The sequence below is a fragment of the Pollicipes pollicipes genome, unplaced genomic scaffold (genome assembly GCF_011947565.3).
Source record: "Pollicipes pollicipes isolate AB1234 unplaced genomic scaffold, Ppol_2.1 Scaffold_7261;HRSCAF=8764_pilon_pilon_pilon, whole genome shotgun sequence".
In the NCBI taxonomy this organism is placed as follows: domain Eukaryota; kingdom Metazoa; phylum Arthropoda; class Thecostraca; order Pollicipedomorpha; family Pollicipedidae; genus Pollicipes; species Pollicipes pollicipes.
In genome coordinates this window covers 28,125,427-28,145,071 of record NW_023597054.1, presented here as the reverse complement: position 1 = coordinate 28,145,071, position 19,645 = coordinate 28,125,427, and the positions used below count along the sequence as shown (strand labels likewise).

Here is a 19,645-nt window from a genome sequence, read left to right as displayed (position 1 = left end):
TTTGTCACTGGCCATGTGCTTTTCTAAAAAATCGGCAAACCTGACGTCACTCTGAAGTCCCTCACGCATGATCTGTTATGGTCCCGTAGTTGTTATTCTGGCACAAGACGTAGAACTCATTCATTAACAGCTATCAAAATTTTCGCGGCGATATCTCAAGGCGTTTCCTTAATTATCGCGAATATTGGACAGAGGGCAGGTTTGACCACCTTCGGTCAATGGCGGGTTATAGACAACACTGCATGAATAACGGAATTGCCTCTCACATGGCAACATCCATTTTTATCGTCTCGCTCGTTTTATTCCAAACAGGATATGTTTTTGGTCATATGGGTTCATGACTTCATGCGCCATTATGTGAATCGATGATCAGTAACCGAAGAAACTGATGTTCGTACAAAATGCTTTAAATGGGAGCATATTTCCTTTAAGTTAACCTCACTGACCTCTGCAGTGCAACGCTCCAAAAAACGTGGAATTGGTAATATTTTCCACGTTATTTGCTCCTGTACGTTTGCCGACTTTGGAAATGTTATTGATGATGAGTGATCGTAAAATGAAGAAGGTATTTGTATCTAGCAGTTATGATCTTTGGCCAGGAAAGGACAACATGTACGTTGCACTCGATCTCCCACGAGAACAGCCGTCATGCGGGCTGTCGCCGAAGTTTCTGCCCGACTCCGTCGAATGTTGCAAACAGCCATAGCTTTCAGTCATTTCCATTTGGCAATTAAACGTTTTGCTGACCATAAAACATCTTATCGGCTCTTGTTATAGCAGGCGTAAACAGCTCAACAAAATATCCCGGGGCCGTGATCAGCCCAGTTCCGATGCGCGTACCCGCATGGTGGCGGCCCTCCAGCGGGACCGCTGGCAGCGACCATGTCCCGCCCCGGGACGGCGCCAGCTGATTGTTAATGGTCCACGCCCCGGCGGAAACTCCTCGACGGCTGTTGGCACGCTGCGACCCCCCCCCCCCCCCCCCTCCCCCCCCGCGGCCGCCTATCAATCCGCCCGCCAGCCATCCGGGCTGGGATATCCCCCGGCGGCGGCTGGCTGTGCTCGGAGCCGGTCGTGTTCCAGAAGGCCAGGGCGAAAGCTTGCTATTTGGGCAGCCACATGGGGTCAGAATGGAATATGAGCGAAAAGTATGAGCGTGGTACGATGGGGTTCTTGTTGAATGATTAAGTCATTATTATTTTGTGATGGGATCTGGGCCTGTTCGTCGTGATGTACTAATAGTTATTCTATAAGACTATTATTACAAAAGACTAAATAAAAATGAAGATAAACTGCATGCATTTGGACACCCAACCGAGCTTACAGTGTTGGTTTAATCAAGCATTATTCAAATGTTGTTCAAACATCATTCGTTCTGAAGGCATCGGAAATTCTGACATCGGGCTATGAAAAACAATTGGATCTTTTATGAAAACAAAAGAAAGGATCCCTTCAAAAGCGTAGACCAGGCTGCCATAGCCATCACGTCGATCCAACCCATTCAGGATAATCTTGGCGACTGTGGCTGTTGACGTCATTTGGCCCCGTGGCAGAAACGGGTCTGACGCTGCAGCAGCGCCCCGCGGCAGAATCGAGCCTGACGCCACAGCAGCACTCCGCGGCAGAATCAGGCCTGACGCTGCAGCAGCGCTCCGCGGCAGAATCGGGCCTGACGCCACAGCAGCGCCCCGCGGCAGAATCGGGCCTGACGCTGCAGCAGCGCCTCGCGCCAGAATCGAGCCTGACGCCACAGCAGCGCCCCGCGGTAGAATCGGGCCTGACGCTGCAGCAGCGCTCCGCGGCAGAATCGGGCCTGACGCCACAGCAGCGCCCCGCGGCCGGCCGGTAGTAGTTTTTCTCGAGTGAGCGATGTCAGAACGACAGCCGGGAAAGGAGAGGGAGGGGGGGGGGGAGGCGATGTCATACTTGGCTGCGCTGAGATGCAGCTCAGCTCTGCTTGCGCCGGCCGTGGTTGGCACAGTGCTGTTGTTGCCATAGGAAAATTGATCGGGCTGATGATACTAAGTCTGCGAATTTGAGGGCGCAGTGCTCCTGCTGACTTGCTGAGTTCAGAATGGTGTCTCATCAGCGATAGGCGAATTATCGTGATACAAAAGATCAGAATAATGAGCCTTTAAGCTTTCCTCCCACGCCATTTCAAAAGATCTTGTTTCGTGTCTGCATATTGCACGAGCGCATGCCAGTTTATATGCATTGCGCAACACAAGTGAGCAGGTTGCACGTCTTCAATAGCTGTTTGCCTGCACAAGTGAATTGTTTGTTCTGTCATGGTTTGAAGGAAGCGTGCATGTCTTTACGCAATATCGGCCCATCTGCGTTTACTTTAATAGGTGATTTTGCGCGTGGGTGAAACGAGCTCAGCTAGACTGATGAGCTGAAGTATGGATGACGTCGTGTGTATAACACAGACTCGTAGCACTGCTCTGAAACAGCGAAATCTGTCTTACACAATGACTAGTTCTTGATTAAATGGCTCAGCAGGCGCCTATCCAATTTCAACAATTACGCCCGCTGGAGCAATCTGTTCTTCGGTGTGGAAAATGGTGTGGAAGATTACGCAATCGGTGCTCGATATGGATGGACAAGAGCATCTTTATTGGATCAGATGGCACAGCGTGGGACCGTAAAAATACCTCTTAACTTAAATACGCAAAGATTGCGTCATCGCCTGCATACGATTTGTTTTTCGCCCGTCTAAACTTAGCGTACTGCATTCTGTGAACAGGAACAGTTCGGTTCGGTCATAGCTAAGAAAATCACTTCGGATGAAGCGTAAAAACATCATGTGTATCGACGTCCTGTATATTGATGCTGCCTTTGCACGGTTCTTCATCTCTTATTTCACACGACAGACACGAAGATCGCAGCACTCTCAACTAACACGTACCTGTGCGGCGATGCTCGACCCGATTGGTTTTCTGGTGTGGCGCAAATGCAAGCCCTATTTGATTATCAGTATATTTAATGTACGACACATTTAAGTGGCTTTAGCGACCGAAATCAGTACAGCTTCTAGAGTGGCGGGAACATTGAAATTTTTAGATTGACTTTTGGATCCACAACCCTACCGAACGCTAACTTTATGTTTCTATATTTATTCTGTTCATTGTGCCGAGCGCTATGCTGAAAGTGCAGTGTTGGTACACTAAGCTAAATTACTGTTAAAATTTCGCGACATAAAAGGTCAACCGAAGGCAAATGCCTAAATAGGAGACCCGATGCCGCTTTTCATAAATGTACAAATCTTGCAACCTTGCACGTACGCACGCGTCCACACATGCACATCTGTCCGAATTTTGAAATCATTTTCAGAAAACCGCCGCTCGGTTCACACACAGGTTATCCTTGGTAAAAGGGACCTTAAAAACTCGACAGTTTTTAGTGCCTGTTCGGGGTTGAATAATGCGAAGCGATGTCTTCCTCTTCTGTCCTTGCCTTTGTGTCTTGTCTTTCTTTGTCTTTGCCCTTCTTCCTCACCTTTTCCAGTCGTGCAAAAACCTATTTTAACGCATGTCTTGTGGCCTGCATAAGGTCCGTTACTTTGCCGGCATCAACAATGGCAATTTCACACCTTGAAACTGGAATAGTTACGTATGTCACGCGCACGACATAGGCAAGCAAAATGTTAAGTCCAACACGTGTTTTCTTTTTCCTTTCAGAACGTTCCAGTGTCATGACAGGGCCATTGCTGGTCACAGTACATCACTACGATGCAAAGCATGTCATGCACCAAATATTTGCCTTCGTCATCTCCGAAGAAAGAGTTGTGGAGTAGGGTCTGGTCTGGTTGATGCTGATCTGGTCTGGCGATCTGGCGATTTGGTCATGCCGACTCAAAATGAACATAACCAGACCAATAGATGGTACCCCACGCTATCTTAACTTACCTTACATGTATTCCGAGTACCACTTGGTCCGTAAGAACCGGTCGTATCGAGCTTCCCTCATGCCATTCGCACTATCTCAGTTTTGGATTCGGAGGTCGTAGTGTAGAAATGCCCAATATGAATCAACTCTAGCATCGAGATGGTCCCGCCACCCAAAACAGAACAGCTTTCTAGTTGCTGAAGACCCGTACGCGGAAAGTATTTTTTCTGATCCGTATAAGAGTTATGTATTTCCTTCGACGTGCTATCCACGTTACTTCTCCCATTCAAAAACAATACGGCATATGGTGATTTGGGGCATCCGCATTAAGCATCGGGTATTTCGTCATTCTGGTCCAACGTGCAACTGGAGGTGATCGGTAAATCAAAGTAAATGTGCGGATGGCTGGGTTTAGATGAATGGAACGTTTTGCTCTCGGGCAAAAGTAAAAAAGCGTCCACTCGCCCACGAGCGTTAAGACTCATATAAATGCCTGCCCTTCATGAAAGGAGACTGAAACGCTGTGATTGTTCAAAGTATCTTTTTAATATATTCTTTGACGAAATGCAGATTGCGATGAAACCGCGCGCATTACAACACTGAAACGGGAAAATATGTTTTAGAAAAGTCCTTTTCGTTCCGTTTTCAGTACGCTACGCATCGTTTCTGCGCTGTCTCCTCAGCGTAAAAAATTGGCCGCTCACAGAAGACGTTAGCTCATGAGATCAACCCTACATGACGTCCTGTAACCGTCAATCTGAGCTTGTGCATCAGCTTTGTTTATTAAAGGAGGTAAATAAGTAATTCAGCCCATAAATATCACGTAACAGATATTTTTTATTGATAGCAGAAAAATATATTTCAAGTAAAAGTAGAGGAAATTGAATATATCATTCGGTGGGTGAATGGTGTGAGTTGTGAGTAGAAGCTAGCTACATGCATACCTTGGTCGAGGCATATAACTCCAGCATGGCCAATTTTGCGCATGTGGCTGTCCAGCAAGATGTGTAGTGTGCACAGCTGTGAAATGTGGCATTGGGTTGAGTATCTAAAATCTATTTTTTACATCTCGTTATGTGAAAATGTTCAGTTTACTGTAAATCACACCTACCAGTAGAATTTCTACAGCAAGCCTTAGTATGGGAACCGCATCATTGTGAAATTCACTTATTTTATGTTTGTGAAAGACACTGGAAGTTGATTAGATTTGGCAAGATTTTATTGGAAGAACACCTGTGCAAAACTCCATTGTAGGATTGGCTTATGTAACTTTTTGGGATAAGCTCAGCATATGAAGGCAAGTATCTGAATTCCAGTGAGATTTGCAGCTTTATAGCGTACTTACCAGGCAGATAGTGCCCCAAATGAAGCAAGAGAGTGCGGCTTTTGGGACAAGATTGCGGGCTGCATACTTCGGCAATTATAAAGAGTAGTTATTAATAAGGGACCAATTATTAAACCTAGAGCTGTTTTCAAATCACAGTGCCTGGCAAGATATGCCAGCATATATTCAAGTCTGCGTATTTGAAAATACCATTCAAGAATGTCCTGGAAAGTGACCTAAGGATGCTAGTTTTAGGAGCATTTTTGTTCAAGCTTTAGGAAGTTTTGTAAATGTGTTCCAAGTGATGTAAATTTTGTGATCTATCATATGTTGAAGTGTGTTAGGTGACGCAGAACTCTAAATTGGGGATAGGACCTACCTATTTTGTGCAAGATTCAGGATGTATTCAGGCTTAACATCTTGCTGACATTTTTGCCACAGCTTGTAGGACGGTTGATTGCTTGAAAGCAATTTGCACAAGGTAGATTGAATAAAAAAGCAAACCATATGATGTATGGTTACGTGGTGTCTTGATGCTTGTAAGTAAAACATTTTTGGTGAGATTTTTGTACCATTTGGATACCTAGAGCACCTAGTATCAACACACTATGAGAGCATTGTGTATATGAAACAAGAGAGTCTACCACGCTCAAGTTTTTCAAGTTTTCGGTGGCATAAATAGCAGGACATCCTTCAAAATATTCCTCCTTTTCGTATAAACATAGGATAATTGGCTAACAGGAAGGAAATACAGCTTACCTACCCAAAAAGGCTGTAGTACGCAGAATGTACTTGAAGCTAAAAACCAACACGCCGCACATTTTAGATGTGGATTTCTTTTTGTGGCTGCAAATCATGCTAATCCTCGCCTTGATAGGAGCGACGATCCAACCCCCCCCCCCCCCTAGGTGTTTTTGATACCTTGCTGGTACATTTTGCAATCACGCCCAAATTTTCAGTAGCCTATGGGTTATTCACTATGCGTGTTTGGACACGTAAAACGTGCGCCTAGCTTTTCTGGTTGCTGAGCAGTGGCGGTTTTTAGGAGCACTGCACGGCGATCTACGGCCGGCGCGGGCGGCGGACGGCAATCGGCGGTGCTACGGACCGCGCGCGGCAGGCTGTATCCCATTAATGCATTACATTAATGCACGGTTACATTAACGGAACCTATATCAGAAATATATCCTCAAAGCATACTGAAACGTGCACCATTGTACTAAGAATTAAACAAGGAGCACGCTTGTTTGGGTTGTATGCCCCGCAAGACATGGTCTCGTGGATATGATGTAAAGCTGAAAAGTGTGATTTTAAAGGAAATTCGACTGATGATATGCCATAATGGGGTCGGTTATTGATATAGCAACATGTAAGCTAGCACCAATCGCGAGATACCAGTGAAACCAGTCCAATGACTTTTTTGTTTGCTAATCTCTTTCTCTATTGGCTTGTAAACGCCAGGGGGTGCGGGTCGGATTCCCCCCCCCCCCCCCTCCTATAAGTCCGCGTTATAGAAACGGCGAAACAGGCAAGATTTAAGGAGACGGATCAGGTCATTTGTATTTTGTGGGAGACAGGCGTAAGTTTTTTGGAGTCTGCTCTAAAAAAATATTACATCAAACCAGAAAGACAATGGAGTGAGTGTTGCTCTTGCACGTTCTTTGCAGACCAGTCCAGGATTTTAACTTAGCAATCAAGTTTCACCACTGTGGTTTACCGTGATATCGAACACCGTTTCTTAGATTCTGGACATAACCACATCATTCTATGACATAGCTCTCAATACCGAAAACTCGAAGCCGTTTGGCAGAGAAACCAACCTCACTTCTTTTGTGTGTACTGAACAAGCATGATAACTGTTTTGCCATTGCTAGCACAGATAGTACGGGACAGCGCTGGCCCTATTTCTGCTTTGCGAAATTTACCCCAGAAAAACGAATAGTATAAGTTCTCGGCGGGTTTTCGGTGATCTGCTGTTGGGTACAGACATGACAGAGCTCATCAACAGACACGACAGAACACATGAACGGCGCTTGCCCTCGCATAGCGTTCGCAATACTCAACACACGCGGCCACCATTCCGCCCGCATATGCGCAAACAAAACAATATAGACGGAGCATGAGTGACATTCACGCCGCAGCTTCATGAGCTTGACAGGGAACCCGACATCCAACTCACGCCACTGTCGCAAACAAACACCAGCCCATCAGAGCAAGACGGGCCCCAGGGCACACTGTCATCCCACTACCGAGGGCGTTAGCGGAACCCCGCCGCAGGGTTCGAGTTGACATTTTCACAGGTCGCAAATGACGGGACCGAGCGGTCCGATGTCACGGGGTGCACAAGTCCACTGGAAACACGCCTGCGCGGCTCATGTCCGTTCGATGCCAGGACCACCGCCGACGCCAGGGGTCTGACACCGACGGTTCTGTAACTCCTCTGGGGTAGTGCTGTCCGCTGGGTCCCGTACCATTGCTTTCAGGCTGCCCGGGAGTATCGTACCCCTTTACTGAGGGTGCTGCTCGACGGGGCTATACCCTCGTTGGGGGTGTTTTGCGACGGGGCTGTACCCTCGCTAGGGTGCAGCCGCGCCCTCTGGTGCCGCACTCCTGCCGGGGTGCTGCCATCTGAACAGTACCCTCGCCAGGGGGCGCTGCCTGAGGATGTCATGCCCTCCGTGGGGCACTGCCCAATCAGCGCCGGGGTACTGCCCACTCAGCGCCGTACAGTCGCCGGCGCCGACACCGCCGCTGCCGTCGGACAGCTCACAGCTATCCTTCGCCGTCGATGGTGCTGGCGGCGGTAGACGACACGTTGTAGCCGGTCTTCAGACCCCGGTAGATCTCCTCGTTTTCTTTTCGGACTGGAACGAACGGAAGACGCCCATTAGCCGGACACGACTGGCAGACAGGCACGCCAATCTCAGCGTTTTTTTTGTTTGCCGCATCTGCCTAGGGTCATATAACTGGGACATGGGAACTACCGCCGAGCGATTTGTTACCGCAAGGAGCACGCCAACCGACCAACAATGTTCCAATGTTCCGCGCAAACGCAAAGAGCTTCGGGGGGCCACAAAACGACAGCATTGGCGACAGAGACACATGTCGTATTGTGAGTAGGCATGGCAAGACACGGCGACAAAAAGAAACAAATAGAACAGCGTGTGCAAAAAGTTTGGCGGTTCGGATTCTAGTTCGAGGGGCAGAAGCGCAATACACCCGCTCAGATTAGACCGTACTCTTTGTGTATGGTCGGCGCTGTACCATGGAGGCTATGGCGAGGGACAGAAGCCCGTCAGGCTTAGCAAACCTAATTAGCCTTGTTCGAGATGTGGGCGCGTGCGTGCGTGCGTGGAATCGGGGCGGTATCATAACAGCTATGGAGAAGATAAAGCGTATCCCGCTTCATTGGGTTTCACGTAACCTCACAGCGCGTGATTCCTTGGATGCAGAGATGATTAAAAACACATCATTGTCTAAGCGTTGGGAAAAACGAGACTCTTCATAAATTTCCTTAGGAAACCCCATGCTGAGTACACTCATCTCACTGGGTATTGTGCATACAAAAATGCGAGGAAGGTCAGGAACAGCCGGGTATGTATACCCAACAGTGTACGGCGATCAAATTGAAGGTTGCGAGTGTTAGACTGGAACAATCCACGGACGATTGCGTCAAGTAGTGCTGAAGCTTCGGCACAGGTCGTGGAAGTCATTGAAATTGGAATAGACGCGTGCATACCGTACAGCGCACCACACACCATTGGTGTTCCATGGTGTTTAGTGTTTGGTTCGGTGTGTGGCGCATCCTCCCAGTTTAAAGGGCACTGACGGATCACAGAAATATACGGATTACCTCAGCGGGGCTCGCTTGAACACTTCTAGCCTGGATGCGCCTGGCTGGTGTTTAGCGAGAGCGGAGCGTTGCTGATGCTCCATGCTGACCGTTCGAGCAGGCGTGAGATATGCCGATTGTTCAATCACAAGCACATGGGTGTCTCATTATAGCCGAAAATAGCAGTCGTGTGGATGAATGTGCCAAAAAGGTTTTAAGAACGGGATTTTTAAAGATGATTTAGTATATCTTTCACATACTGACAAGGAAGTTATTGTTGTCATACAATGTCATTGGTATTTCATAGCTGACCCACGGTAATGGATCTCCGAAAAAGGTTATCATACGAAACTAGAATCTTGACAGACATGTGATTCTCCAGTCCATGCCTTCATTCAGTTCACCCAAATTCTAGCATAGGTCTGACAGGTCGGACAACGGTGTGGATCGGTCGAGGACGTTGGATGCTGACCGTGCCGTTATTGTTTACATCGGTGTTGTGTTGAGCAAGGCCAGCTGTGAAGATGATCTAATTCCAGAATCATTCGCCTTGGATTATAATCAGGCAATGTTTGGACTATGTTACGTTTGAAATGCTATGGACTGCTTCGTGTCATTACTAAATAATTGCTGAAAACTTTCCAAAAAGATTTGAAAGGTTTCACACCGTTATCCCTCGTAAAAATGACGAAAGCGCAAACTACGAACGGCAGCAGACATCAAATGCAAATATATACCTTATTACTAGTTACATGCACGCCGCTAGCTAAAACATGATTGGGCTTTCCAGCAAGCTTCAGTTTTTTATTTCGAAAGAAAACTATATGTTGCAAAACGTTTTTTAATCTGCCAAATACTGAGGAACGGAAAAAGGTGGTTTTTGCATTTTGGCCTTCGGCTAATCGTGCCGCAGAACCCCATGCAATATTGCGTGGCAGTAACGGCGCGCGGTGGTGGTGGCAACCTTCCACAGGGCTCGGGTCGAAGTCAAGGCTCTGCAGAAGTGTTGCGGCATAAAGGGAGAGGCCGGCGTAAAGAACGATGGCAAGCTGATACCAGATATCGCACCTTTTTACACATGTAAAAATAATCTTCTAAACCAACCTAATAATGTTCTAATCATGTAAACCGTAAGGATAGCAAACATTGTTCTATCATGACGACCGCAATAATTTACAGCATACTCAGCACCGAGAGAATCACCGATAGGAATGTGTGTTATCTATCACTTTCACTAATGCCATTCAGAAAAAGCCTTCCGATACAGCGCCACCAGCTCCAAGGCTGCCCGCTCCCCGAACGAAGAGCATCACTGTATACACTGCCCGTAGTGGCGCTCAGCCGCGACGCAGCATCCCGCCAGGACGTCGGCCTCCGAAGGCTAACAAAGCGCGTCCAGTCCTGAGCCCGCCCCACCCCGCGGTGAATCGTCTCAGTAACACGCCTCCCCCAGCCTGTCACTGCGGGCGTGACAGGCGAGGGGCCGGACGGGACCGCTGACGGCGGCGCGCGATGCCGACGGAACGCCGCATGGCACGGCGCCAATGGTGCGTGACGACGGCCCCCCGCCACGCGCTCACAACTCCCTGCAGCGACGCGGTTTACGGCTAAAAGGAAGACGTAAAACGCGATGAAAGGCGGCCGATGGGTGTTTCGCCATTCAGTGCCGGCATTGCGGGACGGCAGGCTCCGCAGGCCAGGCTCTGCCGTGGATTCATCAGGCACCGGAACATTTGACCTCCACGAACTGTCCATGCCGCAGTCATGACGCGACTGTCAATCGGAGTAAGGGCACTTTGGTTTTCCAGTCGACTTCACAGCCGTAGTAATTGAGCAGTTGCGGTTCCGGTGTGTCCCTGCAAGCGGTAATGCTGCAGGGTTGCGCATCATCACGTCGTCCTAGTCTGCTTTGTGCTCGTCAGTTGTTACCGGGTGAGTTGAGGGTGAGCTGGAACGCCATGGGTATTGGCGGAACCGTACACAAGAAGATGCGCCCCTGTGTTTAATCGATGTATGTGTTAGGCGGCCGTACCGGTCCAACACAGCTTTGGAAGCTATCCGCGAACGGAAACAAGTCGTGAGGCGACGGGCTGGGAAGCCCAAACAATAAGAGAGAATTGATAAATATTTGGTGTAGAACGGTACATTACTTTGAAACGGAAACAAACCGAACGAAGAAAATGTTTCGGTGTTGAGTTATCGCGCAACGCCGATGAGAGGTTGTTTCACAAAGCTGTCGTCATTTAAAATAACGTGCCGTTGAAGCCAGTTACTGTGTACACGACGATAAATATGTGTACTTCATACACGAAGCATCACTTTTTGTGTCTGAAGTCGCCACTGGAAAACCTGAATATTGATGAAAAGTGCTCGATGTGAATTAGCTCCTTCGAACACGGTGAAACAGGACTGTCATTTCATTGATTAAACAGTAGTTCTTGGCCTTCTACTCAGAATCTTAGCAGAATTTCATTAAGCGCGCTACGGCCGCAATGGCAAATCACAATGTCATCTAGCCTATACACTTATTGTGTACACGGTTAAGTGGATTTACTACCCGGCGCATAAAGAATGACGTTCAATTCCAATGTGTTCACATGGACGCTGCCCCTTGACCACGTCTAACATGCTTGGAAACGATGGTATGCGCACCATGACCATGACCATGAATGATATCCACCACGTTTTTGTACCATCCATGCGCATTAAACCCACTGCATAGAACGCTTATTTGGTCAATGAGTGCGAGACGTTCCGTGACAGAATAATTTGCAAACCTCATCAGTTGGAAAACCACTTGAGAGGAAACAGACCATGCTACAAATTACCATTGAAATTAACCGGAAGTATCAGTGACGACAAGAACCGTCAGTATGATTCTTCAGCAGTCTGTGCGAGGACAGGCTTGAAAATGGCATTTCTCTCCTGCTCAATGGTTTCGTTGACCCCCCGCCCCCTTCCACTGGATGTGAACGCTCCTAACTTTCACCAGCTGATGGGACCAACATGTTCCACGATGCTTGTTACAAACGACAGCTTAACCCAAGAAGGACTGAGAAACGGTATGGTGCTCGTCGTGCTAGTCGAGCATGCCGGGATGCATGCTCGACTAGAAATAAATACTATTTGGTGCTGCTACAAAACCACAGACGCCATTACCCCGACTAAGTGATTATCGGTAATGCACTAGGACATGTGAAAATGTGCATACCTTTTATTAGCATTGCCTGAACTGTAAAATGTGCAGCTTCTTCAAAATTGCCACAGTGGTCAAAACTCCTTGCAATGTATTAGGAAACCCCCATGGCTCTTCGAAAGGCGACATCATTCGTCGGTTCCAATTTTGCACCGCTGGAAGCCGGCTTGCTAGCATCAGGAAGTCAAGAGGCAAACGTAAGTTAAGAAGATAACGGTTGACGACGTTGGACTTTGCCGGCGGAAATGGTTCATGCACCCAATCTAGTTTGTTTGCTTTTAATTAGTGTCTCCACGACCGCTTGTGCAAAATAATGGAATATATGCTAGCCTAGTTTCAAACCTTTTTACACGTGCCCCACGATTGATCTTGTCTAGTTGCTCTGAGCGTGTGGAATACGTTCACGTCACTAATGTCCTTAATCTTTGAGTAGGCCAGTCGGGGGAAAGCTTACATCACATCTGAAGAAAGAGCCAAATCAGCCCTCAAATCACCATACCATTTACTGAAGTAACTGTGATGAGTGAAACAGGCCATAGTGGCCGGTAGAACAGGTGAACACAAGTTACAAGACAGTTTCAATCATAAATTTCGGCGTGGCTATTTCTCTGTGGCATCACCAAAATGCCTAGACCTAAATTAGCGTATGACGAGCAGTTTGTGAGGCAAGTATCTCACCACCAACGTGTGCGTACGTGGCGACAAGACAACAAGACAGTCCGCCAGCCTATTTCTACCACTTGGTAACGGCCAGTTCCAGAACTAAGACCAAGTGTCCCTCCGGCGAAAGCGTACATTTTATCGACCGGCTGATGAGCAAGGCCTTCCCAACCTGGAAGAACGATACCAAGATCCAACTAGGCTCAGAAGGCAGGCCATTCTGCCACAGAAAAACTTCGCTCCTGATGGCAAAAACTGTAAGTTTCTGGAGAAACAGCGCAGAAGACCAGGACCTGTCAGCCGGTGGTCAGTCCCAGAGGAGGATGGCAACTACCCAGTGGAGCTTCTGGACAGCCCCTAGACAACGTAAATACCATCAGACAACTTAGTCCTCAAGCAAGGTGCGCGCACATCCCCAACATTGTAAGACGACAAGCTTAACCAACTCTCACGACGCAGTGTGTCTTCTGTTGACTAGCTCCCTAAAATTCAAGTGGCATAGATACCTACATATCGTGCAGGTATTTTTCGAACGAGGTATAGACCACCTAAGGAATCCATTCAGCTGTATGACGCTGAAAAATGTTCCATTGTGATTAACAGCACCACTATGACCCATTCGAAAAACACACAGCTAGGTTCTGACCATCAAAATGACTGGAAAAACACTTGTTTTTTTTAGAAGCACCTTCTTAACAAAATCTGAGAACAGACGCGTTAATCCTCCAGTTTCCTTGTTCATATGTGGTGGAACACTTCCCAAACTGTAAAAACACCAATTGCAATCAAATGGTAAGAGTGAGCAAGGCTTTTTTGGACAGACAAGAAAATACAAATGAACTTGAGCGCCCAGTTATAGTCAGACTTAGCGGTCATACTTTCTAAAAGTCGAACGTTCTCAAAGACCGCAGAGTTCACAGTCATTCATATCTTAGTAATGGCAAGCGTAACTTGTACTAAACTAACAAACTTGTAACCTGTACCTTGTGCATAAGTTGTGCCGCAAACATTCCACTGTCTTTGCATGAATTTAAGTTGTTTGATCGGACAATATTTCCTCCAACGTTGTAGCATGCACAACGCGCAGCTTCCCCAAGTACGAGCCAATGAATACTCGGCTGATGTTACATTACGGGGAATACTGCACATAATTGTTTAGCATTTTAACTAGGCCTGCACAAGCCTTCCCGGCTTCTCTTCGCCCGGTCCTTGAGCCTCGTTTCAGCTCAACCGCACGAGACACGAGACATCTGGTCGTCTTCCTGTCAGATAAGCAAGGAATCGTTTCCTTCCCAGTCATCAACAACTGACAAAGAAAATAACCAAGAACATAACATTGGAGCATCTGCTACCGCATGCAATGCCTCTTGACTCGGGCGCCTGTTTTGTTCCGTCGCTGTTACGCCTGACAAAGCGGTGGATGGACGGCGACAGTTGTCAGTGACGACCTCACCCATCCCCAACGAGGGGCGGGTACGGTGAAGCGCCACCAGATTTATGAGGCCCGTTTGGAGTTCGACATATCGGTGAGGAGAACGACTGATTACGGCCCGATGGAGAGACATCTAGCTTCCTTAATACCCACCTTAGAGTCATTCATTCATTAGAGTCATTTATTTGCAGTCAGACGTGACTCCTCACGACGCAAAGGTCGTGAAGAGCCCGCAGGGAAAAACATGAGAAACGTAAAATTTGTTAGCTGCGCAGGAGCCGCACAACACAGGTCAAAACCCGGGGAAGATCTCGACGTAGCGACGCCGAAGTGATCACCAACCAGCGTTGTCATTTGACAGAGGTAAGGTCGGGCACTCGTTTTGCTGAGGGTATGGCTAGGTGTCTGTCAAGCGCTCGTCACATCCGCTCGAGCACAATGAGTGAAACGGCGAGAAAAACTATGAACCCCCCAGTTTTTGTAGCGTTTTTATTGGCTGGCACGATGTCGCGGCTGATTGGTATCAGATCCTTTATCAGATCACGTCCGAACTAAGGCCCTGAGTTATCAGAACAGATCAAAATGTGAAGTCAGCTGTGCAGTGCAGGTGAACCGGCGCAGTCAGTGAATGACCTGGCCACTTTCCGACACGTAGACACACTAACAGTCCGTCCGCCCACAGGCAGTCAATGGCACCTCCTCGACGCCGGACCAGGGAGCAGCACGCTGTGGCCTAAACAGAGCGACCGGGCTTTGGTTTGGACCCGGTTCCGAGGGACTGGGCTTTGTATGGATCCGGTCCCGAAGGACTGGGCTTTGGCATGGACCCGTCCCGAGGGACTCGGTGCCTTTCGCCCAGTACATGAGCATTGAAATTATTCGTCCTCTTTGATGAAACTCAGGGCCCCAATCAAGGTACCAAGCGATTTTTCAACAAGAGAATCCGTAAGCAACGGGCCGAGTGCACAACGTGGTTGATATCACAATGCAAATTTCGCTAGATGCTAAAATTCGTTTTATCCCTTATTTCTGCACAGCGATCAATGTAACGCCGCAGATAAGCGGCGGGGCCGGTGAGACTATGACTGCACCAACTTTCACGACAATATTCATGTTTTTTCCTTTTCATTTATATGTGCCCGTTATGGGTGCTATGCAAGCCAATTTTCGAGCACATAGCACCTTGGAAGGCCACTTACCACCCATGTCTCTGCAGTGTACTGCATTTTTCGGAATCCAAAGCATACCACGAGAAAAAATTCCCTTCCACACATTCCCTCCATTGGAAACAATGTACCATCGCTTTGGCTGCTTTCCCAACAAGACCTTTATCATTTACCCAACAATATCTATGTTCCATCATCTCTCTTCATCTGTAAATCTGCACAGCAGTCCAGCCACGCGCATGGTCCGTAAATCCCCACCCCTCCTCCCTTCGACACCCGTGACCACTCAGGCACCGCCTGCCTTACCGTCCGCTCCGTCCGTAACATCCTCCGAGGAGGTGAGGTACAGCATGACGAAGATGAGGCCGACCGACATGGAGACGATAATAAAGGCACCGGCCATGACGGCCAGCACCACCTGGCGGCGGCGGCGCTCCTTCGGCTCGAGGTCGGCCGACGGCAGCAGGCCGGCCGCGGCGCCCGGCGTCAGGCTGGTCACGCTGTGCAGCCGGCGCACGCTGCCGGCGCGCGAGTCGCCCGCCCGCGACGAAGGCCGCCGCGATGGCCGGCGCGAGTAGCGCCGGCCCGAGGCGGCGTCCGGCGTCAACTCGGAGTGGCGCCGGCACAACGCGGCCGCCGACGCCGGCCGGCTGAGCAGCTCGCTGCTGCGCCGCGAGAGGCGGCGCCGCGGCCGGCTCGAGCGCAGCGAGGCGCGCCGCCGCGCCGGCTCCGGGTCGTTCAGGTACAGGTTGAGCCGGTAGTGAAGCGCGTCCAGGTGCAGCGCGTCCGGGTCGCTGTGGCTGCGCGCGGCCGGCGCCAGCGCCGTCGCGTCCTCCTCGATCACGTCCAGCCCGGCGTCCGGCTCACCACGTGAGAGCGCGTCCGAGGACGGCGGCTCCTCGGGCACCGAGTGGACTTCGCCAGCCGTGGCGCCCGGCTCCAACTCCTCGAGCCGACCGCCGGTGTCGGCCGACCACTCGCTCTCCAGGTGGTACGTGGAGCGCGGCCGAGCACGGCGGCCCGCCGCCGGCGAGCGGCCGCCGTGGGCCGCGTCGCACATGATTGACGCGGTTCCGAAGCTCTTCGGCGGCGGCGAGCGGGCTACAGTCACGTCCGAACGTGCCTCGTTAGCGCCGTTCGCCCAGGAACAGCCCACGATAGACCCGGTCACCGGCGAGGGCGGGCAATGGCCGCGCTAACCTTCCAGCTTGGAGCGGCTTCGATCTGGTCCCGTCGGCCCACTCCGAACGAGGACGCTGGCGTTGAGCAGTTTCAGTGACGCGCAGACGCTCTTCCAGCCGGACGTATTAGGAATACCTCCCCCACTTCTGTTTCCCGCTCCGGACATCAGCTAATCACATCAGCTTCGACAACAAGCACTGCACGGCTGACGTGCGGCTTCTTCACCGCCGGTCCGAGCTGAAGCGGCCGCAGCCGGCTGTTGCCTGTCCCGCGGCAGTCCCCGACGGACTGTGCGGCCGGCTGGCGGCAGATCCCGCCACTGGTCTGCCAGCTGCTAGTCGCCCGGCCGGTCTGCCACCGCTATTTCCGAACCGCCGCCGTTCGCCGCGTGTTTATACCGCGCCCGGCGGACACAGAGCGGCCTTCTTCCCAGCCCTGGGGAGAGCCCGTGCGTAACCGCGCTCAGTCCTCAGCGAGGGCATCGCCGGCAGGGACGCGAGAGCCCAGCAGACCTGGGGCGACAACAAACCACCGCTCCGTAAACGGCGCGCCCCCTGCGGCGGTCGCTGCTCTCGGCAGCTCTTGTTCCGGGGATACAAACACCCTGTCGCCTGGCGCAGCGGGCGTCGGCCGTCAGTCTGCTGCGGGGCGCCGACGATACGTCCGCTGTCCAACTGGCGCTGAGCTGAGGCCATGTGGGCGGCGACCCGCCAGCCTAAACGGACGCGACGGGCTGACTACTCTTTCCACTTCCAGACGCCACACTTTGCTGACAAGGCCGCTAGGGCGCTCACAGCCTTACATTCAGGTACGCTATCTGCCCGAAGCGATCCACCGAGACGTGGTGGCCAGCCACGGCCTCCGATCGCCGGGCAGCGACTAACCCCCGCTGGCGGCTAGATGTTCACCCGCACGCCGCCGACAAACGTCTCCAGGTCGAGGCCGGCCAGCGGCGCACTAAGGTCGGCCGGCAGCTCGGGCAGCAGCGGCGCTGCTTGGCGGAAGACGCAGACGGAGGTGACGACGGCCATCACCATCAGACGGCCGAGAGAGTGCAGTCGAGACGGGTAGCCGAGGACGCGAGGCGCTACGGCGCTCTGCTCCACACCCAGCGGCCGCTGATATGCCAGCCGGCGCCCGCCGTAGTCGGTGAGCGCAACCTCGACCGCCGCCACCGCTGCCGCCGGCGGTGGCGCCTCCGGCTCGGACGGCACCGGCGAGCCGGCCGGCGTCAGCTGACTGCGCCTCGGCGCGCCGCGGCTGTACTGCGCCGCGACCGCCGCCGTCCAGTCGCTGCGCTGCTTGAGGGTCGCCGGCGGCCCGCTGCTCACGATGTCCGCCTCCATCGGGGCGCAGCGGTGTTTACAGGGGCCGTCTGCGTATGACGACGACGTCAACGGCAAGACGTATCCCAGCGTCCGACTCCGGCGCACACCGCACGTCACACCGTCCTGTCCCAGCGTTCGACTCCGGCGCACACCGCACGTCACACCGTCCTGTCCGTCTCCTGATCGCACCGCCGCAAACTTTCACCGCTCGCCGAGCCACACCGCACCAACGCTCTCACCGGCCGTCCGGTGCGCGCCGGGCATGCGCTCGCTCTGACGGAGAGATAGGAGCGCCGCGGTGCCAGCTGGTGAGAGCGGCACGCCCGGCGTGGCTGTCAGGTCAGGTGGGCGACGCTGCGCCACCTGGAGCCCGGCCAGAACCGGTCACTGAGCGGGTTCGCCGCCCACTCTCCTCTGCGGCCGCCTCAAGGGCATGCGCTGCACCGCACTGCACTGCACGCTTGGGCGTAAATACGCGTCAGCGCCGGCCAGGGGCGGCAGTGACGTCATGCGCTGCCGGCCGCGGGGCGGGGGGGGGGGACGGGGTGACGTCACGGGCTGGCGGCGAGCGCGCGGCTTAGCGGCCCGGCTGGTCGGCCGGCGTCTATCGCTGACGCGCGCTCGGATTTGGGGCGCTGGCAGTTTTTATCTAATTGAGCACTGCTGTAGATATATCATGTCGATAGAAGGATAAGATATGCTTCACGGCCGGTGGGTGCAATTGGAGTAAACCTTGCTCAGGGGACGGGACCTGCAAGGGCTTGGACGATGTGCACCCTCAGTTGGTCCTAAGGAGCATCCCATTTTTTGTACTTACCTCTCAAAGTTGGATCGGACCGGTCTTATTTGATCAGTAATGCCAGTTTTCTCAGAATCCTTCTGAATAGCTAAGAATTTATATTTTACGCGGCCGTTCCCCCGAAAGCGTTCTCACCGGACTTTCTCCGCATCACTAAGAAAGCAATAAGCTTCATCGGTTTGACTTTTCCCAACGCGTGTATCGTGTAATGTCCTCAGCACACTAATTGGTCAAATGCTTGTTCAATAATAAAACGAGAGCTTGAAACCCTTTATTGGGGGAAAAAGATATACAAAGGTGAGGTAATTCGCACGTCAATTTCGCGAAGCGTCGCACTGCGGGCTTGCTTTCCTACACTGTTTAGCACAGTGACTGATTGAAGATTACTTAAGCTGCGGGAAGCGTTGTTTACTTGAAGGCGCATTTGATTGCAAGGTTGCGTTTATCAAGAAGGTTTGTGCCAGTGACATGGCATGTGGTTAGGTGACACACGTGTCATCAATGTACTCCTCGCGAAATGCTTACGCGACGCCCGTCGTGTCAAATTGATATTTCTTGATATTTCCTTGATATTTGCCTTGATATTTCTACTCGCGTCATTCATACCCAACCAATACGCAAGCGTAACGTATACCGACCTCTGCAATAATGAGGGTTGGAAGTGCCATGTAATGTTAATGAACATGAGTGGCTCCACTTTCCCAGCAAATATTTCCATCCTGAGCAGACAAGCTTTACCTCACATTGGATGATAACAACTATCTTGACATGTGCCTAAGAACGGAGAGCCGCAGCAGAATTGGGATTGAGATCAAATCAAGGTTAAGAAAAAATGGGG

The 19,645-nt window shown here is 51.1% G+C and overlaps 1 long non-coding RNA gene across 1 annotated transcript; it reads right to left on the bottom strand.

Moving 5' to 3' along the window:
• Positions 1–7,035: 7,035 nt before the first annotated feature.
• Positions 7,036–15,966, bottom strand: LOC119111043 (uncharacterized). Its single transcript, XR_005095577.1, has 2 exons — positions 15,805–15,966; positions 7,036–8,076 (listed from the first exon to the last, which is right to left on the bottom strand). It is a non-coding gene; the product is annotated as an uncharacterized LOC119111043 (long non-coding RNA).
• Positions 15,967–19,645: the final 3,679 nt, after the last annotated feature.